Consider the following 16,753-nt stretch of genomic DNA (forward strand, 5'->3'; position numbering starts at 1 on the left):
TGCCAGAGGCTCTGTAATTGCTAAGGTGGGTGCTCAAACCCAAGCCCTGCAGAGCAGCATTTTACATCGTGTGAAGCAATTTAAGCCCTCCAGCCTGGGGTGGGGGCAGCAGTGGAAATTAAGATGAGCCGAGAACCCAGTTTCCTTTTGGGAAATGCTGGGCATCACTTCCAGCAAAGTCAGGGGTACAGAAGCAAAGCCTCTTGTACACCTTAAACTCTTGTGTAAGAGATGAGCAACACCAGAGCAGATCCTGACCCAGCACAAATTTAAGGACTTCATTAACTCAGTCCCAGAAAGTCACTACTCATAACTGCACAAAAAGTTCTTTTTTTGAAGACAAAAAATATGTCTATATTATCATCTCCAAAGTCACAAATAACGTCTCCTATTTCTAAGTATATAATTGATGCCTGGGATTTATTGTGAAAAGTAAAGGCCACTATTATAATGACTTCACTAAAAGTCATGAAATATTGTGGAAATGAAAAACTGCAGAGTCCTCTGGCACATTTGGCTCGGGAATGGGCAATATATTTGCAAGTAAAATCAGTTTAAGGTATTATATAATTGGATGAATAATCAAAAAATGCTCATTAAAGCATCAAAGGATGCTGATATAGCAAAATGCTCTCCTCTGACCTTCAGTGCTTTGCATTGTCCATTTTAACTGTTTCTTGCTGCCTGCCAAACAGAATAAATCCAGACTTTGGAATTACTCTTCAGCAACCCCCACTTTCAGCCATTTCCACCATCCATTTAAAATGCTCTTTTATCCCTCTAAGAGGTGCCTATGCAGTGGTGGGTCCTTGTGAGCCCACCCTGGTTCACTGCTGTAAGAGGTCATCAAGAGAAAAATGAAACTATTTTCTCAACCTACTAGTAATCAATAGTTATATATGGGGCAATTAATCTTAAAAGATGGTTGTTCCTAATTTTTTTCCCAAAATATCATGAAACTACCACAGAAAGTTGGTCTCCATGGAACTGAATCTCTGTGGTCAGAGTTAAATGCATCTCTCAGACATGATTCTGTGAGATGACAAGCCAAATAAGCACATGTAACAGCTATTATTCTGTTAGCCATAATTTCAATCAGCAGGCATCAAACATCATTAGCTGTGATAGCTTTGGGATTTTGAGAGGGTTTTTTTAATGAAATACAGTCTTAATGGAATACTGCGAGGTGTATTTGTAATTATGTATCAGCTTGGCATTTGGCTTTCCCTCCAGGGAACACAAAAAGACAGTAGATGTGAAGAAAAATGACAAAAAGGAAGCTCTACAAAAACTCTCAACAGAAAGGAAGGGAGAGGAAAAAGCCAGAAGCACAGATTTTAAGCTACCAAAAGGTACTAGGAGTATATTTTAACATCTCTCTCTCTTTTTTTTTTTTTTTGGTAGCTTATTTTTGTAAAATGGAAGTAGCTCAGATTTGCAAGTTCTGGAGCATAGGAGGAGGTTCAAGTGTTAATGATGAATAATACTGTGGTAAGAGATTGTTTTTTAATAAAGAAACCTCAATTTATTATTATAAAAACCCATTTTATAGGTTTAAAAACGTATATGGTACCTAGCCATGCACCTACCAATTTCCTTGTGTAGGATACTATTTTTGGTAGGTGTTTTTAAATGGGCTTTTAATACAAAACCCCATTAGCACTGGTTCTATACCAAAGCTTTAGCTGCTCCAACTTGGATGTCCACAAACCATTAAACACATGTTCTGTTCATTTAAACAACTTCACAAATACTATTATTAATTTTCCAACTAGTGAAATTATTTTCATATTAAAAATGAATGCAAACAGAAGCCAGTAATGGTCCATTTCATAAGCAAGACATACAGGGGAAGAAAATATTAACAAGCTCTTGCATGTTTTTACTTGCTATTTACATTCAAACATGATAAATGTTTTAGGAATATTTAATACACATGGCAAAAATGCCACTAACACAATTCGAACCCTTCCTCCAAGGACCCATCCCCACCATCATTCCCAGCTGATCTCGTTAACTGCAGCTACCAGCACCAAGTACTTCTGCAGAGCAGAAGACACAAGCCATAAGGTAGATGCAAATGGTTCCTTTTTATTTTTTATAGCAAGATAAGCCACTGCAAATTGTGTTTATGGTTACTAGGCAGGAAAAGCCCCTTCAGACGAGACCAAAGAACAGTAAGAAGGACTTTGTTTTGAGCCACAGTGTTTCCACCCTCACTCAATTAGGCACGAGGGACCTTTTCTCCCTCACATAGCAAACACCTCTTCCCCTCAGTCCTCCATTACCAACATTTGGGGGAAAAAAAGCCCCAAAAGCCCCAAACAAACAATTCCCCCTTACATAAAGGCCTTCTTTTTCAGGGGTATTGCACAAGAAAGCAAGTTTTTCATACGCATTGTTCCTAATTTAAATATTTTAACAGAAGAAACTTGATAGCAAAAGCAACAACAAAAAACCCCAAACACAACCCCCCACCAAACCCCAGTACTTTCAAATACCCAGACTATTAAATTAAACCTCATAAACCTCACAAAGCATGAACATACACAACCCTCAAGTTCACAAAACCCACAAACTTCTCCTGTCCGAATAACAGCTCCCTTTTCCCACCCAAACCAGGCCCCACACGAAGATGGCTCAGCCCTCAGGCCCTTACCTGGCTCCCGCCCTCACAGAGAAGCTGCCACCCTCAGCCATGTAGGATCCAGGGACAGGAATATCCCACAGCCATGTAGGATCCAGGGACAGGAATATCCCACAGCCAGGAGGCATGCAGGGACAGGAATATCCCCCAAAGGGAGCAGGAGAACTGCCCAGTTTGGCTGCTGAAGGGGGAATGCAGCCTGGCCAGGGGAGCACACCCAGCTGCAGGTGGTGATGCCTCAGGCTCCTGGGGCTCCCCCACAGCTGAGGGCAGTTACTTGATTGGATGTGCTGCAATCAGCCCCTTGATTTTGTTCACCTGTTTTTACCCTGCAGTTTTGTGAAGTCTTTGTATCACCTCCATAAATTGTGTTTAATCCAGAGTATGTGTTTCCTTTGACAGTGAGGGAGATAATATTCTGTTTTCTATAGTGTGATCCTTGTACCAAATGTCAGACGAGTTGCTCACTTTACTCCCAGTTTCCACTTTGACTAAAACTAGCTCTAACAACCTACCCAGTGCTGCATCTTTTTGACACAACAGAGGTTTTTCAAGTGTTACTTGTCTTTCACATCAGTCCAGACAAAAGACTGACTGAGTTCAGCAAATGCAGGACAAACCCCCTTGTCTGTAGCTGAACCACAGGCTGATGAAGGGACCTGAAAAATCAGTGAGTCCTAAAGGGGAGATGCCCCAGAGGCCCCTCTGTCCTCTTGGCCATACACTCAGGGCTGATCAGACATTTAAATACTCCTGCAATGAATAAAAGGAAGCAAATGCCCATGTCTGAGAACTGTCATCGTGTAAGCTGACAGAAATGATTCAACAGAAATGGGGAAAAGACCAATGAAATGCTGTGAGGGCTTTTGTTTTCTTTGTACATATATCCCAGATGGACTGGGTAGGACTGCAGCCACATGAAACAACTAAGTGTAGGTCTATTAAATTCACACCCAGCCAATGCCACATGTGCCATGAGTTAGCCAGGTGTATGTATGTATGTGTGAGGGCTGTGTGCACTGCATTTTACGTTATTTCTAGTAGAAAGCCACACAGAATTAAATCTACAGGTTTTGGTGGTTTCTCGTGTTGCAAACCCCTTGTCCATATGGTTGTTTTCTTTTCATCCTTCAATACAGGAGGCTCCTTCTGTGTACAGATAATATTTCCCATCCTTACTTTGAAAATGCTTCACTGACGAGTCCCTAGACCTTGATCTACTCTCCTTAAGTCAGTGAGAGGATTTTCAGCCCTTTGGTAGGGCTCAGAAGAATAAAGCTTCACTTTAAACTCTTCACTGAGCCACCTTGGACTGGTTTTGTCTGCCCTCACTCATGTGGAGCCTTGTAGTTGCTGCATTTTAAGTGATTTAGGGGAAAACCCACATGAAAACATTGCACAGTGAAAGCAAAAATGGTACAGGGTTCTGGAAATGTGATACCAAGTGTCATTACTGAAGGCTGTATTGCAGCATTTTCAGTTCTGTCTTGGGAAAAAGTCCACTCAGTGCCTTATCCGTAAAGGGGGATGGTCAGGGAACAGGAGAAGCTTCCCTGCAAAGGTTTGGATATATGTATTGCCACAGAACAAAAGGAAAATGAAAAATAGGCCTTAAAAGCCAAGTATGTTAGAAAATAATTTTCCCGGGCCAGAATTTACTATGAATAGATCTTTTCAGACCTAAGCAGTGCTAAGAAAGTAAAGGCTTCTCTGAAGCCAGGTTTCAGCCAAAAAAAAGGTGTTCCTTTATTTTTCCTTCTCTCAATAAGCTCCAACTCCTTTCTGTTGGTTCTGCCCCTTTCTTCCTACACTAAGTAAAAAAAAAACCCAAAAAAACCCAGAAAGAGTGGAACTGGACAAGTTTGATAGTTGGGCTCAATTCTTACATTTGTAAAGAGGTGTTTTTTTATCAGAATGGCATCCACAAACTGAGAAAACAAACTAGAAATCTAACAACAACAACAACAACCACCTCTGTGGTTTTATCTGACAGATTGAAAGAGGTGTGGAAACAGCCTGTCTCTCTAATATCCCTTTCCTATGTCAACTCATGCGGAAAAAAAATCTCCTTACACTAAATAAAGCTCATGGAATGTATTCTGAAGTCATCTCCCTATATGTAAAACAGATTTCTTTCTCACGTCATGCTGAAGTGATGTCAAAAACGGTTTTGACTTGAACCATGTTAGAGAGCTGAGGGCAGTTTCAGTGCTTGCTCTGCCACACTGGATTTACCTGGAATCAGTCAGTCTTGATGGCACAATCTGAGAAAACCGCTTTTGTAGCCCTGATGGCAATGGGCTAGAAAATACACTCTAATAATAACAATAATAATAATAATAACAACAATAACAACAATAACAACAATAATAACAATAACAACAACAACAGAATGAAAATAAGTTAGTCCTTACCTAAAAGCCTAGGATCACTTTCTGCTAGGTAATCAAGGCTGAGCTGGAGAATTCTGCTCCACTTTCCAGCATTATTGACTGTGTGGGATGTGTCACTTCCCCAAACATCTGTCTGCACACGTTGTGTAACTTTTGTAACCTATCAATCACTGTGTTGTTTCTTATTAACGGAGAGACCAATTTTTGTCAATATACTGCTAATCAATATATTACAGGAGTTGACTGCAGCTGCAACAATCCCAAACATTTATTAATCCCATCAGAAGCAAGGCTGAGTATAAAAGCTGTAAACTCACCCAAAACACCCACAGGCTTGTAGATTTCATCCAGTTTAATTTTGTATGCACGGGCTTTACCACAGAACTAAGGATTTATACACCAGCTACTTGCTTTGAATGAATTACCAGCAAAAGTCCAATTCTGCTTAGAAAGCCAATGAAATTCACAGCCACAAAACCGATGCCGAGTTCTTAAACACTCCAAGTACTGCACTTGTTTATCAGGCTTTATTGACAGGAACTCTGCACCCAAGCCCAGGGCTCAGATAATTGGTAAGGGTCTATGACAGGATGTTAATTCACTTCAGCAGAGGAGAGGGATCTGTGAGGGCCCCTCGTTTTACAAATACAACTCCACAATACACATCAGCAGAATTCCTAAGGGCCACAGCTCTGGAGTGCCATGGGGCTGGATGCCCTCTCCATGCTGCTTCCTCTTAGCTCTTTTTGATATTCTCTAGAGAGCTACTAAAGGAAAAAAAATTGCATTTCAAACACTTCCTTGGACAACCCCAGAAGTCTCAGACAGATGTCTGTGAGCATGTCTGAGTGAAAGTCCACCTGCAGAGCTGTAAAGCACCACCTTTTAAAATTAAGGTGATTTTTCTCCATCCTTGGGGCTGCTTACCTAGACAGTGCTTTTAAAGACTAAGAATTCTGTCCCTGAAGAACTGTTCTTCCAGCTACAAGTTGGAAATCCAGCCCTGGAGCAAAACATGGAATCTTAAGTGCAAAGATGCCTGAGTGCCTCCTGTCTTTCAGGGGATTCTCCCAGGCAATATGTTCACGTGGGATTTAGAGGCTTTAGTGCACAGCTCCTTGAAGTTACAAGTACAGCCACAAAAATCACCCAAGACACTGCTTTTTGTGTCATCAGAGTGCTATTGTTCACTACACCAAATCATGGCAATGCTTTTGGTCTCATACAAACAGTGCATGGACACCACTCATTTCATAGAATCATTTAGAATAATTTAGGTTGAAAAAAGCCCTTAGGATAATCAAATCCAACCAGTGCTTCCATCCCGTGCTGGAATTCACTGGCAGGATTTGTTCATGTTAGCTGCCAATATTTCAGTCTGGAGACAGAACTAGTGGGTCATTCTAATGCCAGTCATTCACTGACAGAATGAAAATTATCTCTGCTAGGATTTGGGATTCATTCGGAATGCTTTGCCTACCTGTGTGATCAACAACCTTTTACACTGCTAACATGATGAAATGTTAGCTGGAAAGCAGTGGACCGGAATTAGCTTCTTACCATGTCTCTGGCTGAGAAACACAAGGTGACCTCACAATTTAAAACCTGACAAAATTTTAAATTCCCAACTGTTACTTAGCTTCCCGTCAATGCTTGCTCTGTCTCCTTCATCTTCCTTGATTAGGCATCGACTGTGATCAAATTATCTTTCCCTGGGAATGGAGAGAGCATCTGATACATTCTGGCTCTGAACTCCACTGGATTTCCCTGAAATACCATTCAATAGAGACAATTTCCTGCATATCTCTTTTTCATTGCAGTGTTTTCAACTGTACATCCTTATATATGCATAACTTTGTTCTTTTCATACAGGAATCTTTGCCAGGCTGCTGTGTTACCAACAGGAAAGGTGGCAAACCCTGCCAAACCTCTACAGAAAGGGTCAGTGTCCCTATGACTCAGAGATTTTGTTGGGAGAAATGGGATGAAACTGAGTTAAGGTAATTGGGCTGAGCATAGAGAAGAGGTGAAAGGGCTCCTCACATATGAGGCTCAACTCTGATTTTAATGCAAGCCACCAGAACTGTACCACCACTTTAAAAAAGTAACCTGTGTTTGGAATGATAAAAAGCCATTTAAAAGAGACTGGGTAGACTGAACAGGAAGAAATAGATTAATAGATCTCCATGTGAGCATAATTGATTTTGGGCATGTACTCCACAAACCCTTCACCAATGATTTATCTTCATTTGGGGGGTATAACACCGAGTTCAATCAGGTCCTCAGAGAGACATCCATCAAATGCATCATCAGCAAAGAAAAGTGCGGCCTTCTCTTTCTATTTTATCTTTCCTTTTGCTTTCATATGACTTAAACAAAACAGGAGAACCTTTTTCTTCTAAAAATAAATAAATCACTGCTAGTTATTGAAGTAATTCTGGGACAAGTGACCCACCAGTCCCCTGAACCATGAATTTTCCCTTTCTCTGGGTGGCAACACACCAGTCAAGAAAGTTTGGAAAGACATGAGGAAAAGGCTGCAGTAAGAGGTTTCAACAAGGTTTGGTAAAGGTGGGGAAAAGGAATGTGTGCAAAACATCACAAAAAAGAACTAGAAGGGAATCATCAGGAAGCTGCATCCAGGATTATAATTACTTTAAACATTCAAATATGACAAAAGAGGATGGAATAAAAACATAACAGTCAGGCATGAAACGTAAAAAGTAAATGTTACGCTATGTTCCAATCGCTGACTTTCTGATTTATCTACTTTTCCTGCACTTACTTAATTGCAAACTCTGAGGAGGAGCAATACAATTCTTTGAAATCACATTTAAGAAACGCATGGACAGCATTTGGTTTTGGGTGTGTAAGCTCACTGAAATGGGCACCTCATCTATCATATTCCACATATTATTTTTTGTGACATTTAAATAACATTGAACTCCATCAGGGCAGAAAGCAAATGGAAATTTTGGGAACATTTTCCCAACTACTTCCCTTGCTTTTCATAATTTTTGACTAATCAGGCCAGGGGGGTGCAGGGGATACACGTGATAAACACAGAGTTCAGACATTTGCAGGTCTGTAGCTTCTTCCTCATGATAATTCACAGACACATGGAAAAGCTGAGGTAGGAAGGCATCTTTGGTGATCCTACAGTCCAAGCACCTCTCAGAGCACAGTCAGAACAGGTTCCTTAGGACTGCGTCCAGCTGGACAAAGAAAAAGCCCAGCAACCAAAAAAACCCACAGCAATAAACAATTGGAATTCCCTGAAAATCAATTTATATCCACTGCCTCTTGCCCTGCTAAGATTTTGCATTCAAAGCAACACAGGGAAGCAAACAAAAAATTATTTCACTTTTTCTCTCAAGTTCAGAAACCCAGAGCTGAGCTCTGAAGTCGCACTGCCAGCCCCTATGCTTAATCTACAAAAATAATGAAATGGGATCAGTTACAATGAAATACAATCCCCAAGTAATTGAGACAGATTCAGATTTAATTCATCTTTGCAAAGGAGTTGGAAAAGTTGATGGTGGAAAAGGTAATTTTTCTTTTATAAAACAGCTCCCAGCATGAGAAAGACTTTTTTCCTCTAAAAAAAAATGACCTAAGCTGAAAAGAAATATCCCTCAACAATGGGAAACCTGATCCTGCATGAAAATGTAAGCAGAATAGGAATTAAATTAGTAAAATATCTTCAGCTTTCAGAGGACTAAAAATTGGGAATCATTCTGTGGTACTCTCCTGGAAAGCCTAACAGCACTAGCGAAGGGCAAGGTTTTCCTGAAGTTCTGTTAAAGCATCCTAGACAAAATAACAGGGTTTAAGCAACTACTCCTGTGTTGTCTCTTAGATCTGAGTGGGTAAAGTGCTTATTGCTGCTGGCTCAAATGTGTGTGGAATAACAAAACATGTCTGTGAGTGGTACTGAGCACGGGGAGATGGGAATTCCTGCTCCAGCCCCTGGCTGGGTTTCTGTCTGGTTCTGGGGCAGATCTCTTGGCAGCTGGTATCAATACTGCACTTCCCTGGATCGTATGGACACAAGGCATGGATTTTGGTGCCACTGGGGCACTGCTCCCCTACATGTTTGGGGGACCTAAAAGCAAAGGTCTGTTTAATCACTAAAATGAATTATTTTGCAAAAAAGCAGAAATCAGTCTGACTTTTAAGCCAGGAATACTCCTGTTTGTGATCATCCAAGGAGCTGGCAGCAGAAACCATGTGCTATGACATCAATGGCCAAATGTTTTGCTCTGAGATTATCCATGGAGAATAACTGCATTCAACCTTTAATCTGCAATTTTCTATGGACCAGTACATTTCAAACTGACAATTTCAAAAGGCCAAACACCACTGTCAAAACCTTCAAATAATTAAACTTAAAACCAATACAAATCAACTATTTCTCCAAGGCAGAACTGGTCACTGAACTGTCTTCTGTATGTGTAGGGACCTCAGCTACACAATGCCCTGTTAGTACTCCACAAAAAAGTAGGATCATGTAGTTTTATTCACTATACAAAATCTTCTATTAAAAATTATGGTCCTTGCCTTCTATTTTATGAATATTTAAAATCTCTAAGTGCATTTTTTACGTTCTCCATCACTGAATACCACAGTTCCCTTTGTGTTCAATGTGCTGATTTATTCCCACTGGCACCAATAACAGGTAATAGAAAAGACCCCACAGCATTATTAATTACCATAGGCATTAATTAGATGTTACACATGGGAACAAGACAGATGGCAAGACAAACAGGAGTCAGACAGACAGGTATGGCTGAGTACCTCACACTGTCCTGGAAAGATGGATGATGCCTCTCTAGGTGTGTGAGCTGATAGGGAATGACCTTCGTTGATGGAGAAGACACACGGTGGTAAGAAGTATTAATGATGAGACAAGTACCAGAAACTTCAGGTATAGGAGAGATGTAAAAACAAAGGAACAAGCAAATGTTTCCTCAGCTCAACTGCGTCCAGTAATTGAAATAAATGGAACATCCTAGCTGAGGAAGGGAATGGCATCTGCACTGAGTGACAATGATCCCATGCTGAAGGATGGCTGGTGGCTCCCTACAGCTGCTGCTCGCTTTGCTTAATCATCTCCCAGCAGGAAGAGTGATAACATGCCAAAGGCGTCCATCCTTCTTTTTTCTCCCCTCTAATTGCTATTTTACTTTTCAAATAATTGACAGAGCTTAGTTATGCATTTTGTATTAGCCCAGAAGAGCTGTGAGAATGGGGAACACAACCCAAGCCCTTCCATCCCAGCTGCTGCAGGATCAAATGACGGACTCTCTGCTCCTCTCTCCTGGTCATCCCATTACCATGACCCCCCTCCCTGTCAGTGAAAAGAGAGAGAGAAGAAAGACAAAGGAAATATTTTGCTTGAACTCCTTGCAGCAAAATACATCTCCTAAACCCAGAGTTTTTAATGTCATATTCACACAGTATGGTAGATGAAATTCAAGTGAAGGGGTTGCCCCTTTCTAACAGGAAGGGATGTGTAGTAATGATATTCAGGTGCTGTGCAAGAGATCAGAACGAAGTGATCCTCAGTTTGTTTCCACGGGAGCCCTGTCCATGCTCTTTCCCACCCCAAATAAGCAGCATTAAGCCCACTGGGTTTGGTAAGGGTGTTTACAGGCACCAGAGTCCTTGCCTTTCTGAGCCTCCCCTCATCTGTTGCCCGACTCGCCACATGCAATCCTGCATTTAAAATGGGTACAAGAGGCTTGGGTCAGGCAGCAGAGAGCTCTGCAAGCTGCAAGAGCTCGGGATTTATTGGTTTTGTCCAGGGATCCACTGGCTGGGGAAAGTCCAGGGATAGCCCAGTGATAGCCCAGGGATACTGTGCCCAGCCTCAGCTCCCACTGCAGCTCTGCACCCACCAAGGGGCTGGGACAGGCTTTGGTGCGACAGCAGTTTTAGGGTTCTTGTCCTGGGACAAACAAATCTTGTAGTGGCCTCTGTTACCTCCCAGCTAAGGCTGACGAGAGCCTGTCTGTCTGTCTGTCCCTTTGTGCTATGTGATAGCTGATGGAACTCAGAATAAATGCCCAATTCCTGCCCAGCTGGAGATGACAGCCAGCAGATCCTTGCCCCAGGGGGTTCTCTTATCCCTTTTTAGCATTTGTAGACAGAAAAGTGATCACAGCTTTTCCTTCAGCCCAGGGGGATTTCACCAAGCACATCTTTATGCCAAGTCTGGCATGTCGCTTCCGTGATTGTTTGGATGAGGCAGCATCAGATTTGTTAGATACCCAAAGCAGAGTCCGTCTCCCACTTAGAGCACAGTTAACCCACATCTTTATCCCTACAAACATTGAGACGTGGCAGGGCCAACACATAATTAAACAGCCAGTTTAATTGGTGTTATCAGTAAACAAATGCTGTTGTTTCTCCATATCCTAAAAAAGATCAAGTTTTCCATGTTACATCCAATGATTTGTTTTCAAGGTTTTCTGTGCAATTGCTTTCCACTGGCCCAGAAAGCAGCTAATCAGCTGAAGGCTCTGCAGTGGGCAACTTGACAGACAGTTAATAGCTTTAAAAAAATTTTTTCTATGACCTGCCAAAGTTATTTAGGTTTTCTTCAAGGTTTGTAATACAGATCTATGTGCCAATTTATTTAAATTATTTTCCAGTATACCTTGAAAATCATGGAAAATCGAAATAAATGGATAAAGCATGGAGTGCAAGGATGTGTTGCTCCAGACTGTCTCCTTGGCTTCATCTTCACATAAGCACAGAAACAATAATAACAGTCAAATGTAAAGAAATTGGGAAAACATCAGCTTAAGCATAATTAATCACTGTATTACTGAATAACGTTACTGTATTACTGAATAACACGAAGAACAAACAATACATACGTAGCTCAGAGAGAAATCCAGATTTTTCATGAATCTTATAGAAAGATGTGATCATTATCAACTTCACAATATTTTAAGATGACTGTTTACATGTTAAGTCTTACAAAAATCTCACATTCATCTCTCTAATTTCATTCTCTGAGTTTTAAGGGAAAATCCCACCTCCCACCCAGCAAGGAAAGCTGAGGAAACTTCAGATGGAAATCTCCAGCGGATGTATTAGAGCTATAAAACTTAGCACATGAATTGTGGCATGGACTCTTATACATTTAGTGCAGCAATCCTGGGATCTCTATGACAACAATACCAACAGATGCTCTCTGAATGATGCTGCTGCACAAGGCACTTACTGTGCTTCTAATGGGAAAACCACTATGCTGATTCCCACAGATTATTTTTGGAATGAGAAATTGCTTGTTATGATATTTTACTAAGAATATGGAGAGGGGGTTGCACTGAAACATGTAAATGATCTAAAATTTGGGCTGAGTACAGACACAAAAGCAGGAGTTCAAGGTGATGTCAGTGCTCTCCTGCCTCTTCCTTCTCTCCTACGGAAGATCATTAGGAATTGACTGGTTTGGGCCCAGAATAGCTCCAGGAAGCCTCAGCTGCAGTTCAAGCTGCATCATGGACCACAAGAGAATTAGAAAGGAGATCCCTTCACCTTCCACGCTGGCTGGGCTGCTCACCAGCCATATCCCTATCTGCCCATTTATTTATGGTTAGAGATCAGTGGAGAGCTGCTCCAGTTTTGTTTCATGAGACTGGAAGCAGTCAGAGGTCTGTCTGGTCCCTCTGCCAGGGCAGTGGCCACGTGCACTGCTAAGGACACGGGCAGAGTCCTTTAAATGTCTCATCCCACAAAACCCTATTTTCTTTCTTTTATTTTTTCTGACATAGGAACGGACTGAAAGCAGCCTCCCCTGTTTGCAGCAATGCCTGTTTCCATGGCACCCAGAGAAGCAGCTGATGGCCTTGTTATAATAAAAACTCTAATAAATTTCAACAGATTGCTGGGAATTGCTTTTTTTTCCCCCCTAAACCCAGACAACTCTCCATTCCTGGAACCACCTCCTATATGGTCTGAAACTCTATGGTGAAGTTAAACTCTTCATAGTGATGATAGTTTTTTTAAACAAGAAATAAAATTTAACATGCATCCCTCAGAGAGAAAGAAAAAACCCAAACCTTATCAATGTTTCTTAGCTATCATGGACTTGACAGAGCTCTAAATACGTTTGTCTGATGAATCCTACCTGTGCAACATCTGTTCACAGCCACTGAAAAGCAACCATGGATGGCCTTAGAGACAGAACATCTTCCCCCTTGAACTGTGCTCCCAAAAAGCTGCTAAGCTGCTGTGCTGCCCTGTGAATTTTTGAAAAGAGATAATTGAACATGGGCATTTTACACTCAAATACACTTTTCATCACTCTGATACTCACCTCTGTAAAACCTCATGAATATGTAGCACTGTCTTTTACTTCTTTTTAGTGTCTTCCATCCCAGGTTGAGTCAATTTTAGATTCATTTGGTTTCTAAGGTGTTGATCTTGAGGATCCTTTGATTTTGTGTACAATTATAACTGAACATTGAGGAGCATTTACAAAACTGGGAAAAGCAGTGGAAGAGAATTGTCTTTTCATAGTTTCAAAGGTAACTGGAAAAGTCCAGACATTATCCCTCGTGCTTTGTTAATTATCCTGGTGACAGCCTGTGTTACACTGGTCAGGAAAGAAAATCAGATTTCAAAACTGAGGACAAAACAAAAAGCAGTATTCAAATGACTGTATGGAAAGAAAAGTAGAGAAAGCAGTACTAACATTGCATTTGAGAATTCAGTATTAATGGAAGATTTTGTGCTAAATTCAGAGTACCTGTTTGCCAGAGGTGGCCTCAATGCTGAGCATTACCAGGTTCTTTTGTTAAAGGGAATCAGTGAATGTTTGACCTGAGTATTTCTCCACATCCTGTTCTCAGTTCAGTGCCTGTTACTGCACCTGCTCTGCTCTCTGCACCCCAGCACCTCACAGACGGTGACCCAAACTCAGTAAGGAACTGCTCAAAATATGTCTTTCCCCAAAGAACCTGTAATTCAGTTAATGAATAATAAAAATAATAGATCCTGCAGAACCATAGAACTGCATATTCTTAAACATGTGTCTTCTTGGCACACTGTGGAAAAACAACTGAAAAGCCTTAACTGAATTTCAAAGAGAAACCACATTTAGATCTTAACTAATTGTCAAAAGTAACTGTCCTACAGGTAATTACAGAGAAAAATACCCAGAAATAAAATCACATGACCTTAACCAAACATGACCTCAAAGGAAATGATCTTTGGGAGCCACAGGAAGGAAAATATGGATAGGGAATAAAGTGAGACTGCTGTTCTTTAGGAACAGTAACTTAATCACTACTGTTACTGACAGATCATTTCACTATGAGAAATAACATACATTAAAAGAGAAGAGTTTCTCACTGTTTTGGGAGACGCTGCTGTAACACATTGAAATTATCACTAAGGGGTTAGAAATGCACTTTGGCATCCCAGGCTCTACCATATGGTTTGCATCCCCACTTCTTGAGGAGCTGCACACGTGTTCTGCACAGGCACAGGGAGAGTGTTCTAACAAAACACAGCCCCAGCAATTCTCCATCTCATCCACAAAGGGCTTAATAAAATGACTGAAATTACTCCAGTTTAGCACATCATTATAAATCATTTTGCAGCCCTAATAGTCTCAGGTTCAGACATTAAAAGGACAATAAAACTGCTTAGGAAATGTTCTCTCCACTTAAGAAGCACGATGGAATTCACCAAACTTACTTCAACGTCTGGGGAATCGCCAGGAACGTTAATAAACTAAAGTGCTTGAGGAGTCTATTAATTTTGGACAGTGTGATTTATCTTCTGATACTCTTTAGAAAGTTGCCCAGACAAAACTCCTCACTGGCTGATTTTGTGTACTGTTCCCAGCGCTCCAGTAGTTTTCCTTCTGCTCCCTCCCCTGGAATGGACTTTTCCCCCTGGAGATGAGAAGCCCTCTCCACACCCTTACTCGGCTGTGTCCTGCCTGCTGGAGGGGTCCAAGCAAACATGCAATTTTCCTCCAAATATATGGAAAACATGACCCAGCAGCTTCCTCCAAGGCCTTTTTGCCTGGATAATCCCAGACAGACTGCTTCCAGGTGTGAGCATCCACATCCTGCCTTCAAGCCATGTAAAAATTGCCACTCTGCTGACAGAGCTCCACCTTATGGATTTCTATTTTTCATCTTTCCTGTTTGTTTGGCAGACTGAAGGATTGAAAAAAGCACGGGTTAGCATTTGGTTTGTTTTAAAATGCTGCAAAAATTTATTCTGCTGGCATAGCACATGACCCACCCTCCAGGGAGGGACACTGTGCTGCTGTCACCATTTTTGCCGTGACACCTTTATCACTGGCTGAGCAGGACTACATCCAATATCTCATCTTCCTCTCAGCACAGCCTGAAAGTATCACTACCATCCTGTTGATCTGTGCTGGCTGACTGGCAAAAAGCTGCACTGTCTGTCCTCTCCATCAGGTTCCTCTGGTGCCATGGGGGCTTTAGATCAAACCAAGGCCATATAGTTTGTCCTGGAAATATATACATTGAATTTTCAACATGCATCCCTGTAGCAAAGTATGTTAAATACCACTGAGGGAATATTAAACAACTCCAGAAAAAACTGGCATTCTACCTAATTTCTTTCTTTGTGTCTCAGGCAGGTAAATTATTAGGAATTTGCTATCAGAGAGCAAAACATTTCAATGTTCCACATGATAATAGTAATGAGACGTGCCAACAACCATAATTTGTGCATTAGGAGAGATCGAAAGGGCTGTTTAAGGGCGTGACAGTGGCTCATTTGCCATGGCACAGGGTGACATTTTGTAAACCTGTGACACGGCTCAGACTGTGCTGCGCTGCAATTGCTACATGTGCTCCTTTCCTCCTTTTCCCCATCTTGACAGGGAAAGCAATTCCTACACCTTCAACTACAAACCAAAACAAATGAGAGGGAAAGATTATTTGTGTTTGATGTGTTCTGCTTCTCGCCACTCGATAATTTCATCCAATGGTGCTGCTCCACACAACTGATGTGATTTGTTGGACTCTCTAGCAGCTAATGTTTTTATTTTGAAATTGTTATCTTATTGATTAGATTTTTCATATACTTCACATTTACTTGCTTCTATCTCCTCCAAAACACTTTCCACACTTCATTTTGTCCACAGTGCAGTTCTACTTACTTATATATTATAACACATAATTTTATACAACATAGAATGAATGCAAAGTTCATGGTCAATTTGAAAGATTAAAAGTAAGATTTAAATTCTCCTGGCTGAAAGTGACTTCTCAAAAAGTTAATTATTCCTCCTTACCTCAGACTTACCCCTTAAAGCTGTCTGCTAAATCACAAGAGATCTGAAAGGATTTCACTTTTCACTCCTGGCCACAGAAGGGCACAGCAGAATTTTAAAAGCTCAAATAGTGTGTGAAACGTGAAGAGTTATTGCTACTATTTACGAAGCACCAGCAACAAGTCCTGCTTTCAATTATTTCTGAAGATACTCCACTGAGTCTGATCCCCCATTGCCCTGCATAATATATACATTTAAATCTACACAAAGTGGGTTAGAAAGCACTCCTGGTCTGCTCTGCAAACATTTCAGCTTGAAGTGACACCGATAAAGAGCCACAAGAGAGACACTTGTTTCTAAAAAAGATGCTTTAGGCTAACAGAAAATATTATCAATAAACCTTCTGTGTATTTGAGGAGGGGAAAAATAAGC

At 41.1% G+C, this 16,753-nt stretch overlaps 1 long non-coding RNA gene across 2 annotated transcripts in view; it reads right to left on the reverse strand.

The window, feature by feature from the left end:
* The window catches only part of LOC109145091, a 222,969-nt gene that overhangs the window by 57,245 nt on the left and 148,971 nt on the right, over positions 1–16,753 (reverse strand). The window contains exons 5-6 of one of the 2 annotated variants that reach the window (XR_005604079.1): positions 13,373–13,651; positions 13,184–13,295 (exon numbers count right to left, since the gene is read on the reverse strand). This is a non-coding gene — a long non-coding RNA (uncharacterized LOC109145091). The remainder of the gene's footprint in view (positions 1–13,183; positions 13,296–13,372; positions 13,652–16,753) is intronic. The other variant, XR_005604080.1, reaches the window with a different exon arrangement.

This window comes from Corvus cornix, chromosome 3, assembly GCF_000738735.6.
Source record: "Corvus cornix cornix isolate S_Up_H32 chromosome 3, ASM73873v5, whole genome shotgun sequence".
In the NCBI taxonomy this organism is placed as follows: Eukaryota; Metazoa; Chordata; class Aves; order Passeriformes; family Corvidae; genus Corvus; species Corvus cornix.